The 24696-nt window shown below is 43.5% G+C and overlaps 1 protein-coding gene across 1 annotated transcript in view; it reads left to right on the plus strand.

Moving 5' to 3' along the window:
* The first annotated feature begins 8669 nt into the window (after positions 1–8669).
* Positions 8670–24696, plus strand: part of GRIN2B (glutamate ionotropic receptor NMDA type subunit 2B) — a 1069942-nt gene continuing 1053915 nt past the window's right edge. Inside the window, exons 1-2 of the mRNA XM_063940427.1 lie at positions 8670–8802; positions 9462–9882. The gene's annotated coding sequence lies outside the window, so the exon portion shown is untranslated. The remainder of the gene's footprint in view (positions 8803–9461; positions 9883–24696) is intronic.

Below are 24696 nucleotides of genomic sequence, written 5' to 3' on the forward strand. Positions count from 1 at the left end.
ATCGGGTACCGCTCCAGCACTCTGGGCATCGGGTACTGCTCCAGCACTCTGGGCATCGGGTACCGCTCCAGCACTCTGGGCATCGGGTACCGCTCCAAGATCCTGAGCATTGGGCACCTCTCCAGGACCCTGGGCAACGGGCACCACTCCAGGAACCTGGGCAACGGGCACCACTCCAGGACCCTGGGCAACGGGCACCACTCCAGGACCCTGGGCAACGGGCACCACTCCAGGACCCTGGGCAATGGGCACCACTCCAGGACCCTGGGCAACGGGCACCACTCCAGGACCCTGGGCATCGGGCACCACTCCAGGAACCTGGGCATCGGGCACCACTCCAGGAACCTCAAGAGAGGAGAGAAACATTCTCTTTTGATTCCTAAATCTATAATGGGGCTCCCTTGCCCAAGGACCCCAATTATAGGACAGAGAGCTTTTTAGTGTGGGTTGTGTGACAAGTACCTCTGCCACAGTAGAGACAGGAGTAGGTCTTGTATCCTGACTCAACTTGGCCAGAGGGCAAGACTCGTCACCACACTTTGGCTTGCGCAACTCACAGGTCTGCAGATAGTGGCCTAAACCCCCACAATATAGGCATAAGTTTAAGTTTCTGCGACGCAGACGCTCCTCTTCTGAGAGCCTGGGCCGCAGAAAACTTTTAAACCTTTTCTCTTCAATTAAACCAGAGGATTCTCTTGTCACCATACTGTGAACAAGAGTCTCTTTAGAGATAGATGTACTCTCAACGACTTCTGGCAAGATGAGCAAGATTTTAGTCAGAAGGTTTTGCAGTTGCTTTAAGGATTGCTGCAAAACTTCTAGTCGCTCTGGTCTCAAAGCACTGAAAGCAGAGTTCAGGGCTGAGAGAGATGCCTGCAGGGCTTGCATAGTAGACATAGGAGGATTTAAAACTAGACAAGACAAGGCAAGACTAGACAAGGCAAGACTAGACAAGGCAAGACTAAACAAGGCAAGACTGAATTTTTAAACTAGACAAAACAAGACTAATTTATTTATTTTTTTAAACACCGGACTGGATTTTTTTTTAAAACACCGGACTGGATTTTTTTTTAAAACACCGGACTGGATTCTTTTTTAAAACACCGGACTGGATTCTAAACACCGGACTGGATTCTAAACACCGGACTGGATTCTGCACACTGAATTCTAGACAAGACTGGATTCTAGACTAGACACTGGACTGGGCCAAAAAAGAAAAAAAGTTTTATTTCTTTTTTGTGGTATGGCTGGTGATAATGTTATGATTCCAGCACTCTGGTCTGAGGAGATCTTATTGCAAGGACCGGAGCACTGGAACGTAATGCTGGGAAAGGGGAATGGAAAGGGAATAGCCTAAAACTAAATGTATGTGCGGCTTGCCGCCAAAGGAAAAGAACAACAAAGGAAATGCTGACCACACGCCGACACAATACTCTTGTGTCCCGGCGGTGACAGCATAAGCAGAACCCTCTGCAAAACACCAGTGACAGAAATAATAATGGAAAACAGCGGCCTAGGCCGACGGACGCGGCAGAGCCGCTACTCACGGAACCGGTACGAATACTGGCAAACGGACAGGAACTCCCAATGCTGCTGACACAGACTCTCAGAACTGGAGGACAGGCAGAATCCCAAACGACAGACCGCTGGACACCAAGAAGCCAGAAACTCGACCAGGCATAGGCAAAGCCACTGGACTTCTGTACAGGAACACTTCACGGCAGGACACGGGATCAGACACAGGAATCGACACAGGGACTGACACAGGAAGCAGTTCGACAGACACTGCTACACAGGAGCTCAGGAATTGGCAGGAACTAGCTCAGAACTCAAGCAGACTAGAAACCAAGAAATATCACCAGCATCTGTGAACTGCACTGAGCCAGCATATAACAGAGAGGCCTAATTAATAATTTCATGCAGCTGCCCTGTTGCATGACTCCAAACTGACAAGATGCAGTTAGCAGCCAGGTGAGGCTGAACACATGGGAACAAGCTGCAATTACACAGACTCACCAGCGGCAGCAACCAAGAGTATTCTAAAACAGAGCAACGGGAAATCCTGGCCTGCAAGACAACTTATAAACATAAAATACATAACTGACATGCAAAACAGGAATGAGCCACAGCCCTGGCTCATAACAAGAAGAGCATACAGTTTCTATTGTTTCATGCTTTGGAATATTGTATAAAAGCCAAGCCTCCTGGCCGGTCAGTCACATTCTCTGAAGGTCATCTACCCAGATTGACTGAGGACCGGAACCGGGTGGCGCAGGCGAAACAAACGTATGTATCCATTGATTGTAGCCTCTTCTCTTATTGTGATTGTATTATTGTTGTAACCCCTTTTAGTAAATAACTGTTGGTGGGTCAGATCCCGACATATTTAAATACAATTGATGTCGTGCCCCTTTCCTGCTAGGAGATATAGAGTGTATTCCGCCTCACGTGTAGCTACTCTGTGCTTACAGCGTGACGGCGTGCGCACGCAACGTGAACGCATCTGTTAGGGGTTTCACACACATATGCTTAGCGGTCGCAGCGGCCTGCACAAATATAAATTAAAGGTATTGCTTTTTCTTCCTGAAAGTTAATCAGCATTAACAGGAGGGAGCCAGGCAGAAAAATCTTCCAGAAATTGTTTGGGGTGCCCAGGTTGGTGATAGATAGCAGCAACACGCAGGGAGGCAAAATTCTGATAGATATACTTCAAATGATGTAAATGAGAATGATGGAACCTGTGGTAGAACAGTGTATGTAAAAGATTGGGATAGTAATATTCCAACCCTACCTCCTTTACTGTTGCCAGGCTTGGAGGTGTGTGTAAAATGGAGACCACCATGTGACAGTGCTGCAGGGGTGTGCTTTCCATAAGGCACATTTGGAGGGTGATGGGAGACATGTGAGGTTTATGAGGATAGCTGAATTTCTGTATTGCTGCAAATCAGGTGAATGTGAGTAGGGGCCTGGATTAGCTGGATTTCTGTATTGCTGCAAATCAGGTGAATGTGAGTAGGGGCCTGGATTTGGTTATATAATAAAAGCAGAAGAGAGAGATAAATATAGTTTTTTATTAAATATATTATTCCCTAAACATTACTTTCATTGAATTTATTGTTTTAACCTGCTCTGCTATCTTTTGAGTAACATAATTTCACAGAAATCCCTGAAGTACCCGGTGTTGGTTAAATTTTCTTAGCCATTTTATTTTGATCTATTTGTGATTTTATAGGCATTAAAAGCTGCCACTATGTAGCATACTTCTAATTTGGTAGAGGTCCAAAGATGAGGACACAATACACAGGTGATGACTGGTAATGACTTAAAAAAGCTGTCCACTGTAATGGCGTCTATGCATGAAAGTGCTAAAAGAATTGAGACCCACTCTATATGTACTATGTATTGAGAAGCAGCAGCCCTCCCTAGAGCATGGGAAATCCTCAGGACTCCGCCACAAAAGGTAAGTACTCGGGGGCTCTGTTTGGCATACTGTCTGAAGAGGTGAGTTTTCAATAAACGCTTGAAGGTTTTTAGACTATGCACTGTGGTGCATAATATTAATACTGGGATGGGAAGGCGGCACTGTGGGGCATAATATTGATACTTAGGGCACTGTTGGGCATAAAATTGATACTGGGGGCATTGTGTGGAATAGTGGGGGACATTGTGTAACATAATGTTTATACTTGGGCCACTGTGGCATAACATGGGTAATGGGGGCACTGTGGGACATAATATTAATGCTGAGGGTACTGCTGGGAATAATATTAATAGGGGGCATTGTGTGGCATATTATCAATACTGGGGGCATTGTGTGGCATACTGGGGGCACTGTGTAACATGATTAGTAAGTGTATTGGTCTTGCGAGCTGCCACCAACTCTTAGATACTGCAACTCTCACTATTTCCCATAGCTTGTAGGTGTGTTATAAAATGTATTAAATTAATAATATGTGTTATGTTTATTTGTTGACCCTTATGTCATTAAGGCCTTATATATCCTTCTCCTTGGTCGGGCCTGGGATCAGCAGCAGGACATACAGTATGTCTCCGTGTAACATGAATGCAGTGTCTGGGTAGTTCCTGCTCCATGAACAGGGCCATCTTAACAGCAGTGTAGGCCCCTGGGCACAGCAATGCACTAGGGCCACTACCTATCTTCCAGCAGTAGGTGTGGGGGGTGCTATCAACGGCAGCTTTGATGTTCCGCGGGAGAATGGGGGGTGTTCTACCTTCCACTCAGCTTGTAGGACCTGGAGCAGTAATTTCTGCTAATTACTCCTTTACTGCATAGATGGGGCGGGTGGGAGAACACTATACTGTAGAAGGGGCATTGGGCTGAATAAAGGAGGCCCGATACATGACTTAGGGGGGTGTTTAATATGTAGGGGATGGGTGGATAGTGGAGTGTGTTTAATATTCATCATTTTCTGGTGGCAGGGCAGCTTGCTTGACTGCAGATATCTCAAGTTCCTGGAAATAGATTTCTTAGCTTTTCACCTTTCAGGAGGTACTGGGGACTTGGGGATCAGAGTTCAGGAGCCAGAGCAATCCACCAACGAAAATATAAAACTGTATATTAGGCGTGTGGAGCTGGTGCAAGGACCAGCTGCTTGAAGGCTGATATCTCTGGTTCTGGGCATAGTAGAGACAAACTGCCAGTGTTCACCAAAAGGGGAGAGTCCCAGCTTTTGGAGTATACCCTGAGAAAAACTCAGTCAGACAGAATCTGAGATATGTTGCTGGGAAGAGCAATTAACAGGCTTGGATCTGGACCACTGCTTTGAAGTCAGATTTCTTTGGTTCCCCAGAGCCGATTTAAAAAAATCTGGTACTCCTGGAAAGAGGGGACTTCAGCTATCACCCTGGGACCCTTAGACTCCTGGGGCCCTTGGGCAAGTGCCCACTGAGTCCATACAGAAAGACGGCCCTGTCCATGAAGCAAGTGCAGCCTGCTCAAAGCTTGCCTTCCCTGACAGCTAATAAAACAGGAGTGTAATGTTTTTTGATAAAAGAAGCAGCTGCGAGACATGTCTCCAGTGCACATGCACAGTGTAATGATGAAAAATGATATACATTTTCCCAATGATTATTAGATGCCATTGATACTCGTGTGTCGATCATGCAACAATGCATATTATCAATGCAGGCATTTTTCGATTGCCCATCCCTACCGTTAAATCAGCCCCTTCCTTACATAGACCTAACATGTTTCTAACAGTCATGGCTTTACATCAATTTAAGGGCCTAATTCAGACCTGATCGCAGCAGCAAAATTTTTCTCTAATGTGTAAAATCTAACTCTCCCTGCACATGTTATATCTGCCCCACCTGCACTGCACATGGTTTTGCACATTAGAGAAAAATGTTGCTGCTGCTTTCAGGTCTGAATTAGGCCCTATATGTTGCCTGCCGTGTTCAGAATCAGTAGATCTCCATGAAATAAAATGCCATTCTATGGGAAAGCCTGTAAACATAAAAGTATACAGGACACCATGCTGCAGCATAACTTTGGGTAATGTTAATGACACCCTTTAAGTTCTCTGCAACATGGTCAAATTACAGTACTTTAAAAAAAATATATATTTTTCAATGACCATGTATTCATGATTTAAATATACATCCACTCCTGTAGTAAGGTAAAACATGGCTACATGGCTACAGTATATACTTAGAGGTGTAGCTGTGTGCCATGTTGCCCGGAGCAAGGGTATGTTTCAGCGCTCCCTTCTCTGTAGTGAATTGGGAGCATGTTAAATTTCAAAAGAAAAAATATTAACAAATCCTAAATTGGTGACAGGGCTGTTTCTAAACCTTGTGGCGCTCAGGGCGAAAGTTCCCTTTGGGCACCCCCAATGTTTAAAACAGGGACAATGCGCTCCGAAGACGAACAATATATATATATAGGGGAGTGGCTTAATGGGAAAGGTGCGTGGCCACAGTATAGTACCAATTCAGATTACACCACACAGTAGTGTGCGTTATTCACATTACACCACACAGTAGTACCCCTTATACACTTTACGCCACACAGTAGAGCCCCTTATACATGTTACACCACTGGCGGAACTGTGGGAGGCAGTGGAGTCGGCTGCCACCAGTCTCCTGACCTGAAGAGGGCATCTCTCCTCCATTGTCTGCCACTGCCCGCTGATCCATCGCCGCTGCTGCATTATTTTCTCAGATGGAGGAGCAGAGCTGTGCCGGTGACACGGCAGCTGCCTCCACGTCTCTCCTGGGAGCCGGCACTGGCTGCAGCTAGGGGGAGCTCCAGCGCACAGCTACTTCCAGGCCCTTCCAATTGAGCTGGCCGAATGAAGCACTCTCTGACTCTGCTTTCGTCCAGGCTGATAGTCACAGGGAGGGACTGGCAGCACCTGCCTCAAGGTGCACTGTGCGTGTGTGTAGTGCATGTGGGGGGTGGTGGTGGTGCCAGTGGTGACTTAAATAACTGTTGGCAGCACTGTGTTAATGGCTGTGCATGTTTTTAAGTGAGGTGTGTGTGTATGTCTGTGGTTTCTTTTTAAGGAAAAGAGGCATGTGTGTATTAAGAGGCATGTGTTTGTATGTGTGTAAGTGAAAGAGGCATGTGTGTGTGTGTGAGAGAGGACCGTGTGTGTAAGCGAAAGGGGCATGTGTGAGTGTAAGCGAATGGGGCATGTGTGTGTAAGTAAAAGAGGCGTGTGTGTAAGTGAAAGGAGCATGTGTGCGTAAGTGAGAAGCGAGAAAACAGTGCCTTACAATTCAAGACAATATAGAACAAGTACGGGGTATATAAACATAGCTGCATCAGTAGACAACACTGAAATAAATATCAGGGCGACAAAAAAACAAGGGATTTGGTGTCGTCAAAAGGGAGTATTGGAAAGAAGATAGGTTAAGAAAGAGACGGAAAAGCACACGAGGGAAGAGGGCCCTACTAGTGAAAGCTTACATTCTAAAGGTAGTAGAGCCGCTTATACATGTTACACAACACAGTAGAGCCACTTATACAAGTTACACCACAGTACACGACAGAAAGAGGTGCCTCTGCAGCTGGGACAGAGAGAGGTGATGCAACAGCCAGGGCATAAAGAGGTGGTGCAGCAGCAGGGGCAGAGAGTTGTGTAGCAGGACAGAAGTAACCCTACTGCACAGCGACAAGCAGACAGTGAGAGATATAAAGAGGATGGCAGAGCTCCGGGATGTGCTGGCTGTCAGTGTTTTCTGCTGTCACGTCTGGCCTGCCCTGTTCCCTACCTAGTCTCAGAGTCCGAGTCAGTGTGCGCATCTCTGCTTCTCCTCCTCCTGCTCTGCAGCTTCCGGTACTGCGGCCCACGGTATAGCGGGCAGAAGGAGGGGGTCCTAAGTGTGGTCAACCCTATGAACCACACTTATTTGCTCCTGTATAGGAAATATGATAATTCTAACTATATGAAGTTACTTCTCTGACAATTACACATAACTTCATATAGTTAGAATTTTCAAGTTTCCTGTACAGCAGTAAATAGTTCCATCAGTGAAGTGGTCAATGGTTCTAAACCTGGGTATGACTGCTAAGAAATGTGTGATTTTAAATAAAAAACAATGAAATGTATATACATACCCTCCAACATTTTACACATAAAAATCGGTACAATTCCGAAAACTGGGCGTGGCCAGGGGTAAAGGGGGCGTGGCCACGCCCATTTTCCTATACTTTCAATGGAAGTCTGCAGAGCCAAAAATCGGTACAGACCATTAAAAAAAGGTACTGTACCTATTAAAAAGGTACAGTTGGAGGGTATACAGTATATACTTTTTGTTTCAGAACACTCCATATACACACACATACCGTGTATACAGTATATTGTTACAGGGACGTGCGGTCAGCTAAATGGCTCAGGAGGCACTGGCTAACCCCAGAGCCAGATTTACATGCAATATATGAGCCAAAGGGTACATCTGGGCATTATACACAGGTGCAGCATTATAAACTCCTGGAAATCTGGTGAGTTTTGATCAGAGATGTGTGGAAAGGATACACAGGTGAGGCACTGCCTCACCTGCCATAGACTTTTTACTCCATAGTTTGGGCTATAAAAATTATTAGAATAATGCAAAGAAGATATTTCAAACAAATTATCAGTATTTTTCATATATTTTATTCAGTCAAAACTCTGGTTTAAACGTAAGTATGACAGGAAAGGCTCTGCCTCACCCCACCGCACGTCATAATTGTTTGTATGCATACATACATACATACATACATACATACATACATACATACATACATACATAGATAGATATACACACACACATACATATATTTATCGAAATATTGGGGGGGGGGGGGGACCAATTTTTATCTTTCCTGGGACAAATTTACGCCACTGTTGTGAACCACTGTCTTAAACATGGACGTAAGCATGTCACTCGCAGGAATATTTAGCCTTGTTCTGCTTTAAGATAATAATCCATAGAGTACTTGCAAGTATAAACAAATACAGTTGCCGTCTAAGAATAGACACGTAGATTTGCCATTTGTGTAGTTTATCAACGTTTCTTTAATTTTAGAAAGGTTACTAGAGGTATCTGAAGCGTGCAGTCACAGAATGGTTGTACGAGAGCTTTGCTGCAAGCCGCCACAAGGGGGGGCACCCTTTTCCTTATTACGGAACATGACGTTGGAGATCCAATCATCAGTTTGAGCACAAGTCACAGGGAAGAGATTCTTAGCAGGGAAATTCTCCCTTCTTCCAGATCCTGGCAGTGTGTGTATAGCGTGGATGGGATGAGAAACCAGGTCTCTGCAATACAGGGTTGGATGTAACTGACATGTCTGTAAGTAGATCATTGCACCTCTGTATTCCATCTGCCAACCCAGCAATTTCCTTTTTGCTGTAAATTGCAATGTGTCTGGGGCACACACACAGTGTCTGATACGTGCATATGTACTTTTATTCGTATTGGTATACTCTTGTTAACTAACCAAAGGGTTAATCACAGCAATCACACTGCTTAGATCTCAGTGCCATTGCATAGGTATTGCATAGGTGTATTATTTGCACCAGTAACATACATAGAGGAGGCAGAGCATCTTGTCGGTAAGTGCCAGGTTACAGGTTTAGTGTGTGTGTGTGTGTGTGTGTGTGTGTGTGTGTGTGTGTGTGTGTGTGTGTGTGTGTGTGTGTGTGTGTGTGTGTGTGTGTGTGTGTGTGGAGGAGAGGCAGATGATGTGCTTGGTGCCTCTCTCTTGCAGTCAGTAAATAATTCCTGTCTATCTTTAGCCCTATGCATATTCTGAGTATGCTTTAGCTGAACCTATCTTATTAATAATGTATGGCCATCTTTCAGCCATTTCCCTCTGCTCTCTGCTGTTGAATTTGGGGGTTACAAAAGCTGTAAATAAAATCTTTGGATCTAGATGCCAGATTTTCCCCTTATTTCTTCACCGTCTTCTCTCGAATAAAATATTGATTCCATCTCTTTCTCCTGTACAGGATGGGGGGTGTTGTAAAGGAGAACAGTATGCTGCAGATAGCAACAGCACTGATCAGCTAAGGAACAAATAAGCCCTCCAGACCTACTCGCAGACACCTTTACAAACCTACAGGATCTGAGCACAAAAGGACCTTGTTATCCCAGCCCTGCATTGTGGTTTACTGAAGAATCCCAAATTTATTCATCTCATTCCTGTATTTTGCATTTGCTGTTCAGAGCCAGGAAGGATTTTGCCTACAACGCAAAAGGATTTCAGTTCCAACCCCCAAATCCACAATCATTTTGCATTGTTTGATTTTTATGTATTTCTGCACCCTGTTTGCCTATGTGGATATGCAAGGTAGAAGAGAGAATAGCATAATCCCACCATGTCCAGTGCTTTAACCCATCAGACTAAAGGATCTGTGTCTTCAAGCCCAGGTATGTATGGTAAACTCACATTTTCCATTGTATACCCATTTTCCTTGAAATTATTATACCCACATAAACTGCTACCTATAATTGTGGTTCTCTATGACGTCCGTCTGCTCTGCATGTACAGTATATGCAATGTGGCTCATACCTGTAGTAGCTGTTGCATCTCCCATTCCGAGTAGCCAGCATGGCCGTGATGCATGCACGGGACTAAAAACTGAATTATAATCCAGCATAGACCTACTGCCATTTACCTAATAGCATTTTATGCTGTAGTGGGCATGGAACTGTCATGATAGATTTGTATAGAAATCAGATATTTCTGTTAATGGCTATATCTGCATTACTCATGGTAGAGGTAATCAGGGATATGTTTATACTGAATAGCACACTGCTTTCCTTTACAAGCCCCAGGGCCTTTACATGTTTCTATTTAGCAATGCAAATGAGTTTTGTGTCTTGTTATGTATATGTATAATCATACACACGTATTCTTTGTTGGGCATTAATGTTCAGTATTGCCTTATTGTAATTCATTTTTAACCAATTACTTCATTGTATAGTAGATTCATTTTCATTTTAAAAATACATTGTACATTGTTCCTATGGATCCTGCTATTCACACGTATAATATGGTGGTATTCATTATGGGCCTTCACATACTCCAGTCACATACTGATGCAGGACAAGTCATAAAAATGCAGGTTCCAGGCCTGGCTGTGGAGGAGGCCTGTAGTACTTGCAGGAAGAATCAGTGGGAAATAACAGTGGTGTATGTGTGTAGCCAAATAGACATTATGTAGGTGCACAAAGATAGATCTGCTTGTCATGTAACTGTGAATCATGCATTTATCAGCAAATCAACATGTACTGACATCTGTTGGTTCATCTGTTTTATATTTATTCACATAAACTTGTTCTCCATAATGGGAAAAAAATGCAACATATATAAAGCTATGTTGATTATTTATATTTGTGTGTAATCCGCAAATACACAGTTTACACCCACACTTACATACACAAAATAGTCCAAGATTGGAGCATGGGTAAGGACATGTTTTAAGTCATGACCACCTGTCTAATTGAATATTTCCGATCCTAATATGATTCCCGATAATGTACGAATGAATGTTTCCTTAGCCACGACTATGTATTGCTACATTGCAGAGGTTAGAACCCCTGATTGGAATATCATAGTGCTGTGGGTTATTGCAAATCGGCATTTTCATAGAATATCAGTGCAAGTTACCAGGCTGATTTTAGCCAACGCAGCCATGTAATGTGTTATGTAGAGAAGAAATATGTAGCAGTGTGTAACCATGCATATTATAGCTCAATAATACAGTCATATCGTATTAGAGACTCGAGAATGTCTAGCAGCTGACACAGACCAGCACTTCTCATTCTTAAGTGCAGGAATCCATAATGTCATGTGTACTATGTTCTTTCCCAAGAAGGCAACATATATGTATATGTGTGTGTATATATTATCACCTACTCTACATTCTAGTAAACCTTTTTTTTTTTTATCAAGTACCACTGTATACAGTATTTTCATTTTGTAAAGTAACAGCTAGAAAACAGCTGTATCATATTTGAGCTTTTGAAGTTCTTCATGTTGCAGTGGCAGTATAAAGGGACAGAATTACATGTAAAACCTATGTGCACTGTATATGTGTCATAGTTAAGATTAGAACTATTTGAATTTAAATTTCAGTAATACCTTACTAGTGGGCAAGGAGATCACCTGTGGCGTACTATAAGTAGATGTACTGTACATTATAACACCACGAACACTACATGACGACAGAACATTCTAATTAGAATATCATTTTGTATTGTGTGTTTGTATGTGTATGTGTGTGTATGTGTGGGTGTATATATGTGTATATATATATATATATATATATATATATAACACAGTGTTTGTCGATATGGAAAGAGAAGAGATGGGGAGAAATGCAGACGACATGCAGGATAGGAGATACACTACATGCAGTTATTTGTATCTTTACAGATGTGAATATATCACCATAAACTAACTGTTCCTGCAATTCAGGTAATGGCAACTTGTGGCTGTAATAGGGGCCTGTTAAATGGTGTATTACATGGGCCTTACTGTAGTAACACTACTGTATTTCTATCTGTTATTGATGTTCATATGGTGCAGGTACTTTGGCATGTTAAGTTCCATTTATGTGATTCTTAAATAGTATTAATCAAAGGAAATAACTTTTAGCTTATCTCATTCTATAGGAACAATCCTATTCCCTGCGATGCGTGCAAGTTGCCATTGCAGTGGCGTGTAAACACCAACAACAGCACCCAAACTCCCTCCCCCCTGCGGCCCCTTCCAGCACCGAACACATAGGGTGTCATTCCGAGTTGTTCGCTCGCAAGCTGCTTTTAGCAGCTTTGCACACGCTAAGCCGCCGCCTACTGGGAGTGAATCTTAGCTTCTTAAAATTGCGAACGAAAGATTCGCAATGTTGCGATAAGACATCTCTGTGCAGTTTCTGAGTAACTCGAAACTTACTCGGCATCTGCGATCAGTTCAGTGCTTGTCGTTCCTGGTTTGACGTCACAAACACACCCAGCGTTCGCCCAGACACTCCTCCGTTTCTCCAGCCACTCCCGTGTTTTTCCCAGAAACGGTAGCGTTTTTTCACACACTCCCATAAAACGGCCAGTTTCCGCCCAGAAACACCCACTTCCTGTCAATCACAGTACGATCACCAGAACGAAGAAAAAACCGTGAGTAAAATTCCTAACTGCATAGCAAATTTACTTGGCGCAGTCGCAGTGCGAACATTGCGCATGCGCACTAAGCGGAAAATCGCTGCGATGCAAAGAAATTTACCGAGCGAACAACTCGGAATGACCCCCATAATTGGGCAGCACGGACATTGTAATGGTTAGCATTACTGCCTCACAGCACTGAGGTCATGGGTTCGATTCCCACCATGGCCCTAACTGTGTGGAGTTTGTATATTCTCCCTGTGCTTGTGTGGGTTTCCTCCGAGTACTCTGGTTTCCTCCCTCAATCTAAAAATATACTGGTAGGTTAATTGACTCCCAACAAAAAAAAATAACCCTAGTGTATATGTCTACATGTGGTAGGGAATATAGATTGAAAGCTCCACTGGGGCAGGGACTGATGTGAATGGCCACATATTCTCTGTAAAGCGCTGTGGTATATGTGTGCGCTATATAAATAACTGGTAATAATAAAAAATAATAAAATATTTGATTACAGCACTATAGTCGGCGGTACCGTAAGTGCGGTATACAGCCTCACTTACACCCGCAAATTTATCGTGGGTAATAGGATTCTCCCCTATGAATGTCTAGAGAGCAATATTTAATTTTCATGGCGTAGACTTTTGTCAATTGTGTCCTGCACTACATTGTGGAGATCAGTGAAACCTGCTGTTTGGAAAAATTTAATGTGTTTGGATATACTATAATGCTATAATTGTTAAATATGTATACAGCCAGGGGATTAGCAATGTCTTATAACATATATCTTGCATTTCAGAATTAATGTTGCTACGGATACTTTCATCTTATTCTTATCCTGCAACCTTATACAGCAGAACCAATTGTATCATGGTTGTTTTGAGATTGGTGATTGCTGGACCCTAAAGTTACTCCAGCTTAGTCTTTAATAAGTACAGTAAGTATTCTTTTAAGTAGAAAAAGTGAGACTCAGACCGTCAAGTATGAATTCTGTCTATTCTAGAATAATGAAAAACTCAGGCCTTTCCATCTCTGACATTTCTCTCCTATCAATATTGCTATCAGTTCATGCAATCATGAAGCAACATAGGAGATGTAGTTTACAACCAGGGATGTGCAATAGGTGCATCCGGGTGGTCTTCAGTTTGCCGGCTGTCGGGATCCCGGCGCACAGTATAGCCAGGGTGCATTGCTGAGGAGGGTTTTAGAAATTCATATATTAGGTTCATTTGGTTAAAGTGGAGTGCCAGCCAGGGGATGTCTGTTTTCTTATCTCACTGCAGGTGGTAAAATGTCAAGTTGCAGCTCTGTTCTAAAAGCCAAATGTGTGTAGCTATGCTAGTTGTGTCTTATGTATTTTTATGTTTTTTCTTCAAAGTTACTGGGCGCAAACGTGATGGCTTTATACATCTATTCTGATGTAGGTCCAGATTTTACCTACTGTAGAACTAATCTTATCTTTGTACACACATTCAGTTCTAAACAGTTGGTATTGTAGCTTGGTTGTGTTAGAGGATATCCGTGATTGATCTTGGATGTGTTGATATAAAAGAATGATCCATTTTTTAACACATTATTGTCCATATAACGACGGTGTTGTCAGCAGGATTTGGGGAATTGAACTGAAACATAATTTTGTTGCTGCAGATTACTAAATTGCTGAATTCTAATTTCTCTGTAATTTCTTTGAATTATGGTATTTGCCTCAGTGTCTACTCTACTGCATATTAGGGCTAATTCAGACCTGATCGCTAGCAGGTGATTTTTGCACTGCTGCGATCAGATAGTCGCCGCCAACAAGGGGAGGGTATTTTAGCTGTGCAAGTGTGCGAACACGTGTAGCAGAGCTGTACAAACTGATTTCGTGCAGTCTCTGTGCAGCCCAGGCCTTACTCAGCCGCTGCGATCACATCAGCCTGTCCAGGACCGGAATTGACATCAGACACCCTCCCTGCTAACACTTGGACATGCCTGCGTTTTTTCCAAACACTCCCAGAAAACGGTCAGTTGATACCCACAAACGCCCTCTTCCTGTCAATTTACTTTCGATCGCCTGTGCGAATGGATTCTTCACACAAACCCATTGTTGAGCGGCGATCCGCTTTATACCCAAGTGCCGCGCCTGCGCATTGCGGTGCATAAGCATGCGCTGTTTAGACCTGATCGCCCGCTGTGCGAAAACGCAGCCTAACGATCATGTCTGAGTTACGCCCATTGTACAAATGTGTTTCTGGGCTTGTGTTACAGATGACAATATTTCAGTTGCCACCTGAGAAAGGACGATTACTCGTGAAAACCAAAGTTCTCCATTTCTTATTGCCTGTAAAATGTCAGCATCTGAGAACATCCAAACATATATAATATATCATTTACTATCAATGTGAAAATGTTTTGTCTGACTTCCTTCACCTAACCAATTTGAAATCTGTTTCAAGAACATTCACAGATGATGTTATGCATCTTCTGATGTCCCTTTCCTTGTTATAAATATCTGCCATATTCTTCCACTGTATAGCGGGCCTGATTCCTGTTTGTACGCTACAGCCTACACAGCTGTTGGTTTTTTTCGGCCTGCGGACTAGAGAAGCAACGCAGGTGAAGCAGCCACCCAAAAATGAATAGAGACACCCAGTGGAGCCATTGCAAAATCTCAGCAACTGCATACACATTCGTGGCATTGAACCAAATCCGAGGAACATCATCCCCTGAGTGAATCTATGACCTCACAGAATAGCTGCGAGAGCTGCAATGCTGACAGCATGTTTTCTGCATATGCAATCGTAGATGTAGGCAGTCGTAGATGTAGGCCAGGCATGTCCAAACTGCGGCCCTCCAGCTGTTGTGAAACTACATATCCCAGCATGCCCTGACACAGTTTTGCTGTCAGAGAATGCTAAAGCTGTGTCAGGGCATGCTGGGATGTGTAGTTTCTCAACAGCTGGAGGGCCGCAGTTTGGACATGCCTGATGTAGGCAGTCGTAGATGTAGGCAGAGACATGCCACAAAACCAGTCGTGACATGCCTGAGTTTTTGCCTCCACTCCATGTCACCTCCCCAAACGGTCGCTGACTGTAAGTCACTCTGAGAATAAATCCTAAATGCGAGCGGGATTGCAAAGGTACCTTGGTGTGTGCACAGTGTACCACAGGGCACGCGCAGTCTTAGTCATTCAGCTTAGGAGATACTGGCATTTCATACAAATAGGAATCGGGCCCAGAATGCATAGTAAGTTTTTTTCATATGGAATAAGAAGTTCCCTGGCTTTGTCCTATGTAGTAACATATTGGGCAGATTCAACTACCCACTGTGTTTACTGCGTGGGTAAGACCAGGAGCTATTCAATTATTAGTCAGTTTTCCCCATGCGACAAACCAGTCAGTTTTCCCCATGTGACAAACCCACAGGTAACGCATGTTAACCCATAGATTCTGTGCTAAGTGCTGGACCTGTGGGTACCCTGCCTGTTAAATCCCAGAGGGTGCTTTTTGCGCAGATTTTTCCTTGCAGCTGCTGTGGCTAATCGAGTGTAGCCCATAAAGATGGATGAATTGATACAATTCAGATTTTTGTTAAAATTTCACATATCTGTCATTGGGGAATTAATTTGATAAGTTTGCTGACTAAACCTTGCCCATTGAAGAAATGGGCATTATAAGCTCTCATGGGCAGAATCTTATGTGTCTTATGTCTGTCTACCTTGTACAGCCATGACGTCATGATATTGTGGGCCAGATGCATCATCGCTTGGAAAGTGATAAAATGGAGAGTGAAAAAGTACCAGCCAATCAGCTCCTAACTGACATTTTTCAAACACAGCCTGTGACTTGGCATTTAGGACCTGATTGGCTGTTAATTTTTCACTCTCCATTTTATCACTTTCCAATCGATGATACATCTAGCCCTGTGTATAGAATTTGTACTTTTATCTGCACTAGGTGTTTCTGATACTGTATGTATTGATTCACTTGGGGATATCCAATTACCTGTGGTACATTACCACGTGTAATAATATTGCCCAGGGCTATCCTATTAGCCCCGATAAACCAGCACAAGCTGCAGCTTATCAGGGTTTTTCTGTACTGCACCGGGTGCTGGTTCCTAACACCTCCCCGTGCAGTGCTGCACCTCCGGCTCCCTCATGTGACCAGGGGTGGGGGAAGAGGGGGGATGTGGTTCACGGTGCTGCCCCAGCTTCCCTGCCGGGGACCCAGTGCTAGGCGCCCTCACTGCAGTCGCAGCCTGCTGCTGTGGCGGGCATGGATCACTGCAGGTCGCCGTGGTTAGCGTGGATTTTGTTTCACCTGTCTTGGGCAGGCAAAACCAAATCGCCGGAAACTGATCAATTCTCAAGCAAACACACATGTTTCACTGTACATGTGTGCTTTTGGGAAGAAAACTGTTTTTTTTATGGGCGATCCTAATTGGATAGCCTGTAAAAAACATTGTTGAAACATCGGAAAAACTGATGTTTTTCGCACCCAATGTTTTATCTCCTGTAATAGGATACCTATCGCCCATTGTATTTGTTTATTATCATGTTTGTTGTTTCTCATGTTATCTTTATTATATTCATGTTTGTCACATCTATAAGATTGTATGGCGCTATGGAAACTGTGGTGCCCTGTAAATAAAAAAGCCAATCTGCAAGATTCAACACAAAGTCTAGAACATAACAAAAGGGTCTTACAAACCCTCAGATGCTCATTCTTTCTAAATTGTACCCAGTTTATGCCCTCACTACAGTACACCAAGCATTGCACAGCAGAGCTGTTTTCTGTGCATCACCAGCTATCTACTGTACCTATAAAAAAATGCACAGGTTATTCTTTGTGATCCTAAGTGGAATTAATAAAATGCACTGGCTTGGCCAGAACCTAATTGTGGGGGTCATTCCGAGTTGTTAGCTCGTTATTTTTTTCCGCTACGGAGCGATTAGTCGCAAACTGCGCATGCGCAATGTTCGCAGTGCGCCTGCGCCAAGTAAATTAGCACAAAAGTTTGGTATTTTACTCCCGGCCTAATGAGGATTTTTCATCGTTCTGGTGTTCGGAGTGTGATTGACAGGAAGTGGGTGTTTCTGGGCGGATACTTGCCGTTTTATGGGAGTGTGCGGAAAAACGCTGGCGTTTCTGGGAAAAACGCGGGAGTGTCTGAAGAAACGTGGGAGTGTCTGGGCGAACGCTGGGTGTGTTTGTGACGTCAAACCAGGAACCAAACTGACTGAACTGATCGCAGTGTAGGAGTAAGTCTGGAGCTACTCAGAAACTGCTAAGAAATTTCTATTCGCAATTCTGCTAATCTTTCGTTCGCAATTCTGCTAAGCTAAGATACACTCCCAGAGGGCGGCGGCTTAGCGTGTGCAATGCTGCTAAAAGCAGCTAGCCAGCGAACAACTCGGAAATGAGGGCCTGTGTTCAGTTCTAGTACTTTAATATTACTGTTCTTGGTGTAGAAATTCATGGGCAATTTATTGTTGATGTCAACCAGCTAAGGGGAAAGTAGTGCCTCTGCAGAGAGGTGTGGCATTCATGGGGTGAGGGGCAGTGCTGGACCACCCTCCCTGGCCCTAACTTTGCTTTTCAGAATAGCAGACTGGGGACATAAGTGGTCTGGCATCACCCTCTCACCTCAAAATTTGGTATGGGGCCCAGCATTGCTGTATTTTGCCCCTGTTCCACCCCAGTCAATCAGCATATTGGGGTCTATTCATGGAGCAGTGAAAATCCCTTTATCAATTATAACAGGGCTTATCACTGCTTGGTCCTATTCAAAGAAAGGGTTACTGTGGAGAAATCTTAGATTTCCTCAGCAGTGCCCATGATCAGGGTAGATATTGCTTCCTCACAGTTGTATGGGGAGAGGGATTCACAGAAGCATGATTGCATAAGGAGGCAGGTGAGAGGAGAATATCAGAGAAGACTGCTGTCTCCCCACTTCATCCCCATCCTCTCCGCCCCTTCATGTACACCAGCCAATCAGAAGAGCCCAGTGAGAGAGTGACAGACAAAATAGTCTGCCCCTGCTTCCTATGTGACAGAGACCCTTCACTGAGAGAGAGGTACCCAGAAAGCATATACAGTACAGTATGTTAATGAAGTGACTGGGTGTACCTCCCTGCTGTACCCGCCGACACTCTGCGGAAATATATATAATATAACTTAACGTAATGACTGCATACCCTCCAACATTTTACACATAGAAATCGGTACAAATTAGGAAAGGGGGCGTGGGCACAGGTAAAAGGGGCGTGGCCACATTCCCTTTCCTATTCTTTTAATGGGAATTTGGAGAGTCAAAAATCGGTACAGACCATAAAAAAAAAGTTCTGTACCTGGCAAAAAGGTACAGTTGGAGGGTATGTGACTGGCACTCAAGAGAACAACCACGCTTATCTTATCAACAGCTGCTTCTGAGGAAACTGAGAACACAATCACATTTAGTTCAACATATCAGTGCTTTTATTGAGCACTGTCTTGAGGAACAGGTTTTTCCTGACAGAAGCACTCATTAAAAGCCCTGAAACGTTGAACTAAATGTTATTGTGTCCTGAGCCCTTCTTCTAAATCTGGAGAGCCACCTATTTCGTCTTGTCTGTACACAAACACCGCCTACAAAATGACAGCAACGGATTGGGTAATACTTAATATCTCTCCACTTTATTTCTCTCCAAGCTTTGCTAAATCTCACTCTTTATTATATTTTCACTTTTGTGAGCTTGAAAGAACAACAATACACTACAGTTAAAATTTTCAGGTTCAAACCATAGAGGTAAAATACTTTGCTCAGTGCAAAACTGACTTTAGCCTGAATCTTTAATAACTAGTTATGTATTCCCGAACCACTACAAACTTTTAAGCTTATTCCACATCGTTTGGGCAGAGTTTTGAAGGAATCATATACAGTACATCGGAGACCTTGTGTATTTTTGTACAGTGAGTCTACAAAACTGACACATATAGGGGGCGATTCAATTGTTTTACCCGGCGCTACCACTAGGGGGCACAAAACAGAGCAATTGAACTTTTGCTCCATTTAGACGCCTGTTAGCAGCGGGAAGACATTTCTTCTCGCAGCCTCCTGGGGTGCTAGAAGAAATGTGTGCAAAGTGGTTGGTTGCCATAATCACTGGTTTAGCTGCTTTGCGTGGCTAAACCCGGTGCTTTTGGGCGTGTCAATAATAATGGGCACCCACATGGAACAACAATTTAATTTCTCCGTTGGGCACCTATTGTATAGAAGCCCAGCAGGGGGCACCGCAAACAATTGAATCGCCACCCTTAGTCTGCCTACTTAATAGGAGTAGACAGTCTACTTCCTAAATTGGCAGTATGTTGCTGAGAAGTGAATGTAAAAACATTAACTATAAACAATCCAATAATTTCATGAATATTATTCACCTCAGTAATAGTTGTTATATGATAATGTAAAATAGTGGCTTTAACAGGTTTTTTTTAATTTACAGCTTAAAATGCTTATAGGAATGTGCTTTTCCATAGAAGTAAAGGTGTAAAATGACTCCCAAATATACCAGGCAATTAAATTTGGCAGATGAACTGTGATACTCGGCTGCGCACATATCCGCCGTATACGTCAACATTGCTAGTTTTCCTGAGCACCTCTGTGGGGTTTAGTGAAAAACTAGTGATGTTGCCAGCGCTGCAAGTATGGCGGTACGGCGTACCGGTAAGAAATTCCCAGCCGGTACGCCATACCGCCGGGCCGCCACCTTGCAGACACCTGGTGTTGGAGAGAGGAGAGCGCAGCATGCACCTCTTCTCTCCTGCCCCTCTCCTGCCTGAGTCCCCTGAGTCCGGCGGCGTGCACTGAAACGCCGGTTTGTGAGCCAATCAGAGCTCGAGGACCGGCAATCAATCAGGAGCCGCCACTGCCGGACCGTAAGCCCCGATTGGTTCGTGAACCGGCGCAGATCTAATATACAGGATGCTGCCACCGCCGCAGGAGGACGCGGAGACCGGACTGAGGGCAGGAGGGACGCGTGCCACGCTCTACTCTCCCCAGCAGCAGCAGAAGACAGTGCCAGCCCCAGGCAGCAGCAACAATGGTGAGTTGCACTGCTGGGGCATATCTGGTACTCTGGGGCATATCTGGCACTCTGGGGTCATGTGTATCTGGCAAAGTGGGGGCATATCTGTATCTGGCACTGTGGGGGCATATCTATCACTGTGAGGGCATGTGTATCTGGCACTGTGGGGGCATATCTGGCACTCTGGGGGCATGTGTATCTGGCAGTCTGGGTGATTTGTATCTGGCACTCTGGGGGCATGTGTATCTGGCACTGTGGGGGCATATCTGGCACTGAAGGGGCATATCTGGCACTGAAGGGGCACGTGTATCTGGCAAAGTGGGGCATATCTTGAGTGTTTGGGCATATCTGGCACTGTGGTGGCATATCTGGCACTGAAGGGGCATATCTGGCACTCTGGGGGCATGTGTGTATCTGGCACTATGGGGGCATATCTGGCATATGTGTATCTGGCACTGTGGGGGCATTTGTGCATCTGGCACCGTGGGGTATTTGTGCATCTGGCACCATGGGGCATTTGTGCATCTGACACTAGGAGCATATCTGGCATGGTGGGGGCGTATCTGGCACTGGAGGCATATGTGTATCTGGCACTATTAGGGTCATATGTGTATCTGCCCCCCCATATATATACCACGCCCCCATTTTCATTGGCCACGCCCATGTGGCATTTGGCCACACCCATTTTTTGGCGCACGCACACAGTACCTATAAGACATTTTTTCTACTTGCATCACTGTAGCGTCTAGTTTCCCTTTGTGGAGAGGACTTTTCCCATAAACCCCTGAGTCCATGTCACAAACTATTTGGAATATTAACCTGTGGCAAGCGGAGCAAGACACCAAGCCCATAACCTCAAACGAACGGAGAACGGAGAAAACATTTAGGTGCTGTAAGGGCAGAAGTTCGCTCCTGCCCTCTCGTTATGTCACTTCCAGGTGAAATGCCTCCAATCCACTGAACTCCTTCCATTAGCTACTGTAAACTTTATCGGTGAACCTTTGATTAATAGGATGAAATAAGAAAAAGTCCTATCTCCAATGAAATGGTGTGAACCACTAGGATGACTTAGCGGTTCCCACCAATGAAGTGAATGAGGGAAGAATTATTGGATGAGAGAGTCGGGGACTCATCTCTCTCAGCCAATGATTGCTCCACTCATTATTTTCAATGGGTGATTGTACCGGTTACTGGTCATTTGGTATTATAGGTGCATGTGGAAGTGTGCTAGGCATGAAATCAGGTAGCGATATCAATTGAATTTCCCCCTTATTAGAATTGTATAATGTGTGTACTTTGGGTAGTAAAGATGTATGTTTGGAGTAGTTAAAAAGGTTATAGCTACAAGCTATAACACTCATTGGACAGGGACCATAAAAATTAGTTTTCAGTTCTGAAACTACCATGACAGGGACAACCATCCTCATAACACCCCTACTATAGGCCTCTTAGAATCCACATATCCTGCAACAACTATCTTTCTGCCCCTTGCTATATGATAGGTGTGGAGGGAGAGGTACAATCAATATATGTGTGAAAGTTTCCAGGTGCTGTGTTTATTGAGGTTTGGGGAAGTACTGCTGTTAATACGGCTGAGGGTTACTGGCGTTAGCTCAGATTTTGCACTCTGGCTACGTCTCTGACAGCAAAAGTGCAATCTATCCAATGCAAGACTAGCACAAGGAGATTTGTAATCTTTTACAGTAAGTCATGAAACAGGTAAATATACATTGGAGAATGTGTGTTTGTTTTGCTCCACACTAGTATCTCTCTACACTTATCCCTAGGGAAGACTAACAGAGCTAATCCTCAATATATTTACTTATACAGCTGAGTTCATTAGTAATTGTGTATTATATCAATAACTAATTGATATGTAATTAATTATAAAAAAAACTAGCGACCTGCCCCAGCTACGCAATTTTGAATTTTATGGCGATAGGCTTTTTTAACCTGTAACCTATAAGGTTTCCTAGTAGATGACATTAGCCATTTTCCTCCTGAAGTCAACACAAAAAGATTTAGTTTTGACATGACACGCAAAAGGACCACATAAAGTGTCCATGAGAAAAAAATATTCTCCACTTAGGTCAACTCCAGCCAAGTTTAGTCCCTGTGCTTTATTTAGTGTCATGTCAAAGCAGACTCTTAATGGGAATTGGACTCATTTGAAATTAAACCTCAAATCTAATGGAATCATTGGGTTTCTCGCTTCTCAAAGAGAGACGTGTTGATGCAACAACATACGCATTTACTAAGGGCAAGTGCCGTGTACATGTTGGCCAGCTGCACATGCCCTTCCGATCGTCCCCTCCTCTGTCCTCTGCCAGTTTGGCCTTCACATTTGACTTTGATTCCTAATTTTGTATCCGTAAACATGGTTTACATACATTTTTCTGGAGATACTGGATAATCCGTATCAATCTCTACATGGTATTAAATAAAAAGGCAGTTTTTTTCTTTGACTTGCCTCACTAAAATCGTCACTGCTCGGTTCCCATTTGTTATAGATTAATGTTTCATACACCTAAATCTTCCTCGACAAATGCTCTATAGATTTGTGAAAACTGCATTGCAATCTGTCCAATGGTTCTCCAGATCCTGTTCAGTTCTGCTCCGTTTAGACTTATTTATGATCTAAGTTGATTGTGAGATGAGATAATGGTACTGTTTTAACACATGCCAATTTAGTGTGTGTGAGATTTGTACTGTTTAGTTTTAACACATGTTAATTTAGGGGGTGTGAAACCTTTTATTACATTGCTTTGAGTGCACATGCACTTCCCTGCCAAAAGCCTATACTTTGAAATGGTCACGTGTGGGGAGAATTTATAGTTGCACTTAAGATATGGTGAATTAGGCATTTGTGTGGTCCTTGATTCAATAAAATTCTGTGGGCTAAACGTAATAGCCTTCGAGTTGCCGGAGGTGTGGGACGAGTTTGGAAGGTCGCCGAACTCGGGCGTCATTACAGCCGGCTCATTGTATTAGAATGAAAACACCAATGCTGAAAGAGGTGATTATAGTTTTTATTAGAGATGTGCTGTTCAGTTTTGTTCTTCCCGCCGAGTTTAGATTTAAAAGTGAGGCAAAATGTGCAGTGGTGCGGATTTTCCACTAGGCACGTGCCTAGGGGTGACAATTGCTTTAAGGGGGGACACAGCATGGTCACTTGCAAGAGAGCCCTGCTAGGCTGATGACCAGGGGGTATATTTACTAAAGGTCGATTTTGTTTGTTTTTGTTCAATGTTAGATCAATTTTAAATTGATTTTAATGGATTTTGGTCTTCCAGAGTTAAAACACTCATTTACTAGAAGATTATTTTTTTGTATGAAATTTTAAATGTTAGTAAATGTGTGTTTTATCCCTGGAAGCTCAACATCGATTAAAATCGATTAAAATAAAAAATAAAATAAAATAATAATCGATCTAACATCGAACAAACCCAAACAAAATCGACCTTTAGTAAATATACTCCCAGATGAAGCCAGGTAATTTTTTTGTTATGTTTTTGTCATTACAGTGTGTAATGTAATTTCTCTGCAACAGTACACACACACACACACGCATGCACACAAGGGCATAACTATCATAGGTGCAAGGGGTGCCGCTGATATTGGGCCCATCTTCTCTGTCAAACTTACATGTGTTATACACACAATCACACTTCCCTTACTTACCAAAGTATATATCTATCAAATTTGTCTGCCACACTCTTCCCTGGCCCATCTGGGGTTCCTGTCTTGCTGGCCAGGAACTGATGTGCTGCATTTGTGAACATTGGGGCAGACGTATTAAGCCTAGAGAAGTGATAAAGCAGTGGTAAGTGCAAGGTGATAACGTACCAGCCAATCAGCTCCGATATGTAAATTGACAGTTAGGAGCTGACTGGCTGGTGCGTTTATCACTTTGCACTTATCACTGCTTTATCACTTCTCCATGCTTAATACATATGCGCCATTGTGAGGTTTCAGGTCCAGAGAACAGCTTATACAGTATAATGTGAATTAGCATGCACTAAGTAATTCGACTTAAA

Source organism: Pseudophryne corroboree, chromosome 9, assembly GCF_028390025.1.
Source record: "Pseudophryne corroboree isolate aPseCor3 chromosome 9, aPseCor3.hap2, whole genome shotgun sequence".
NCBI lineage: Eukaryota > Metazoa > Chordata > Amphibia > Anura > Myobatrachidae > Pseudophryne > Pseudophryne corroboree.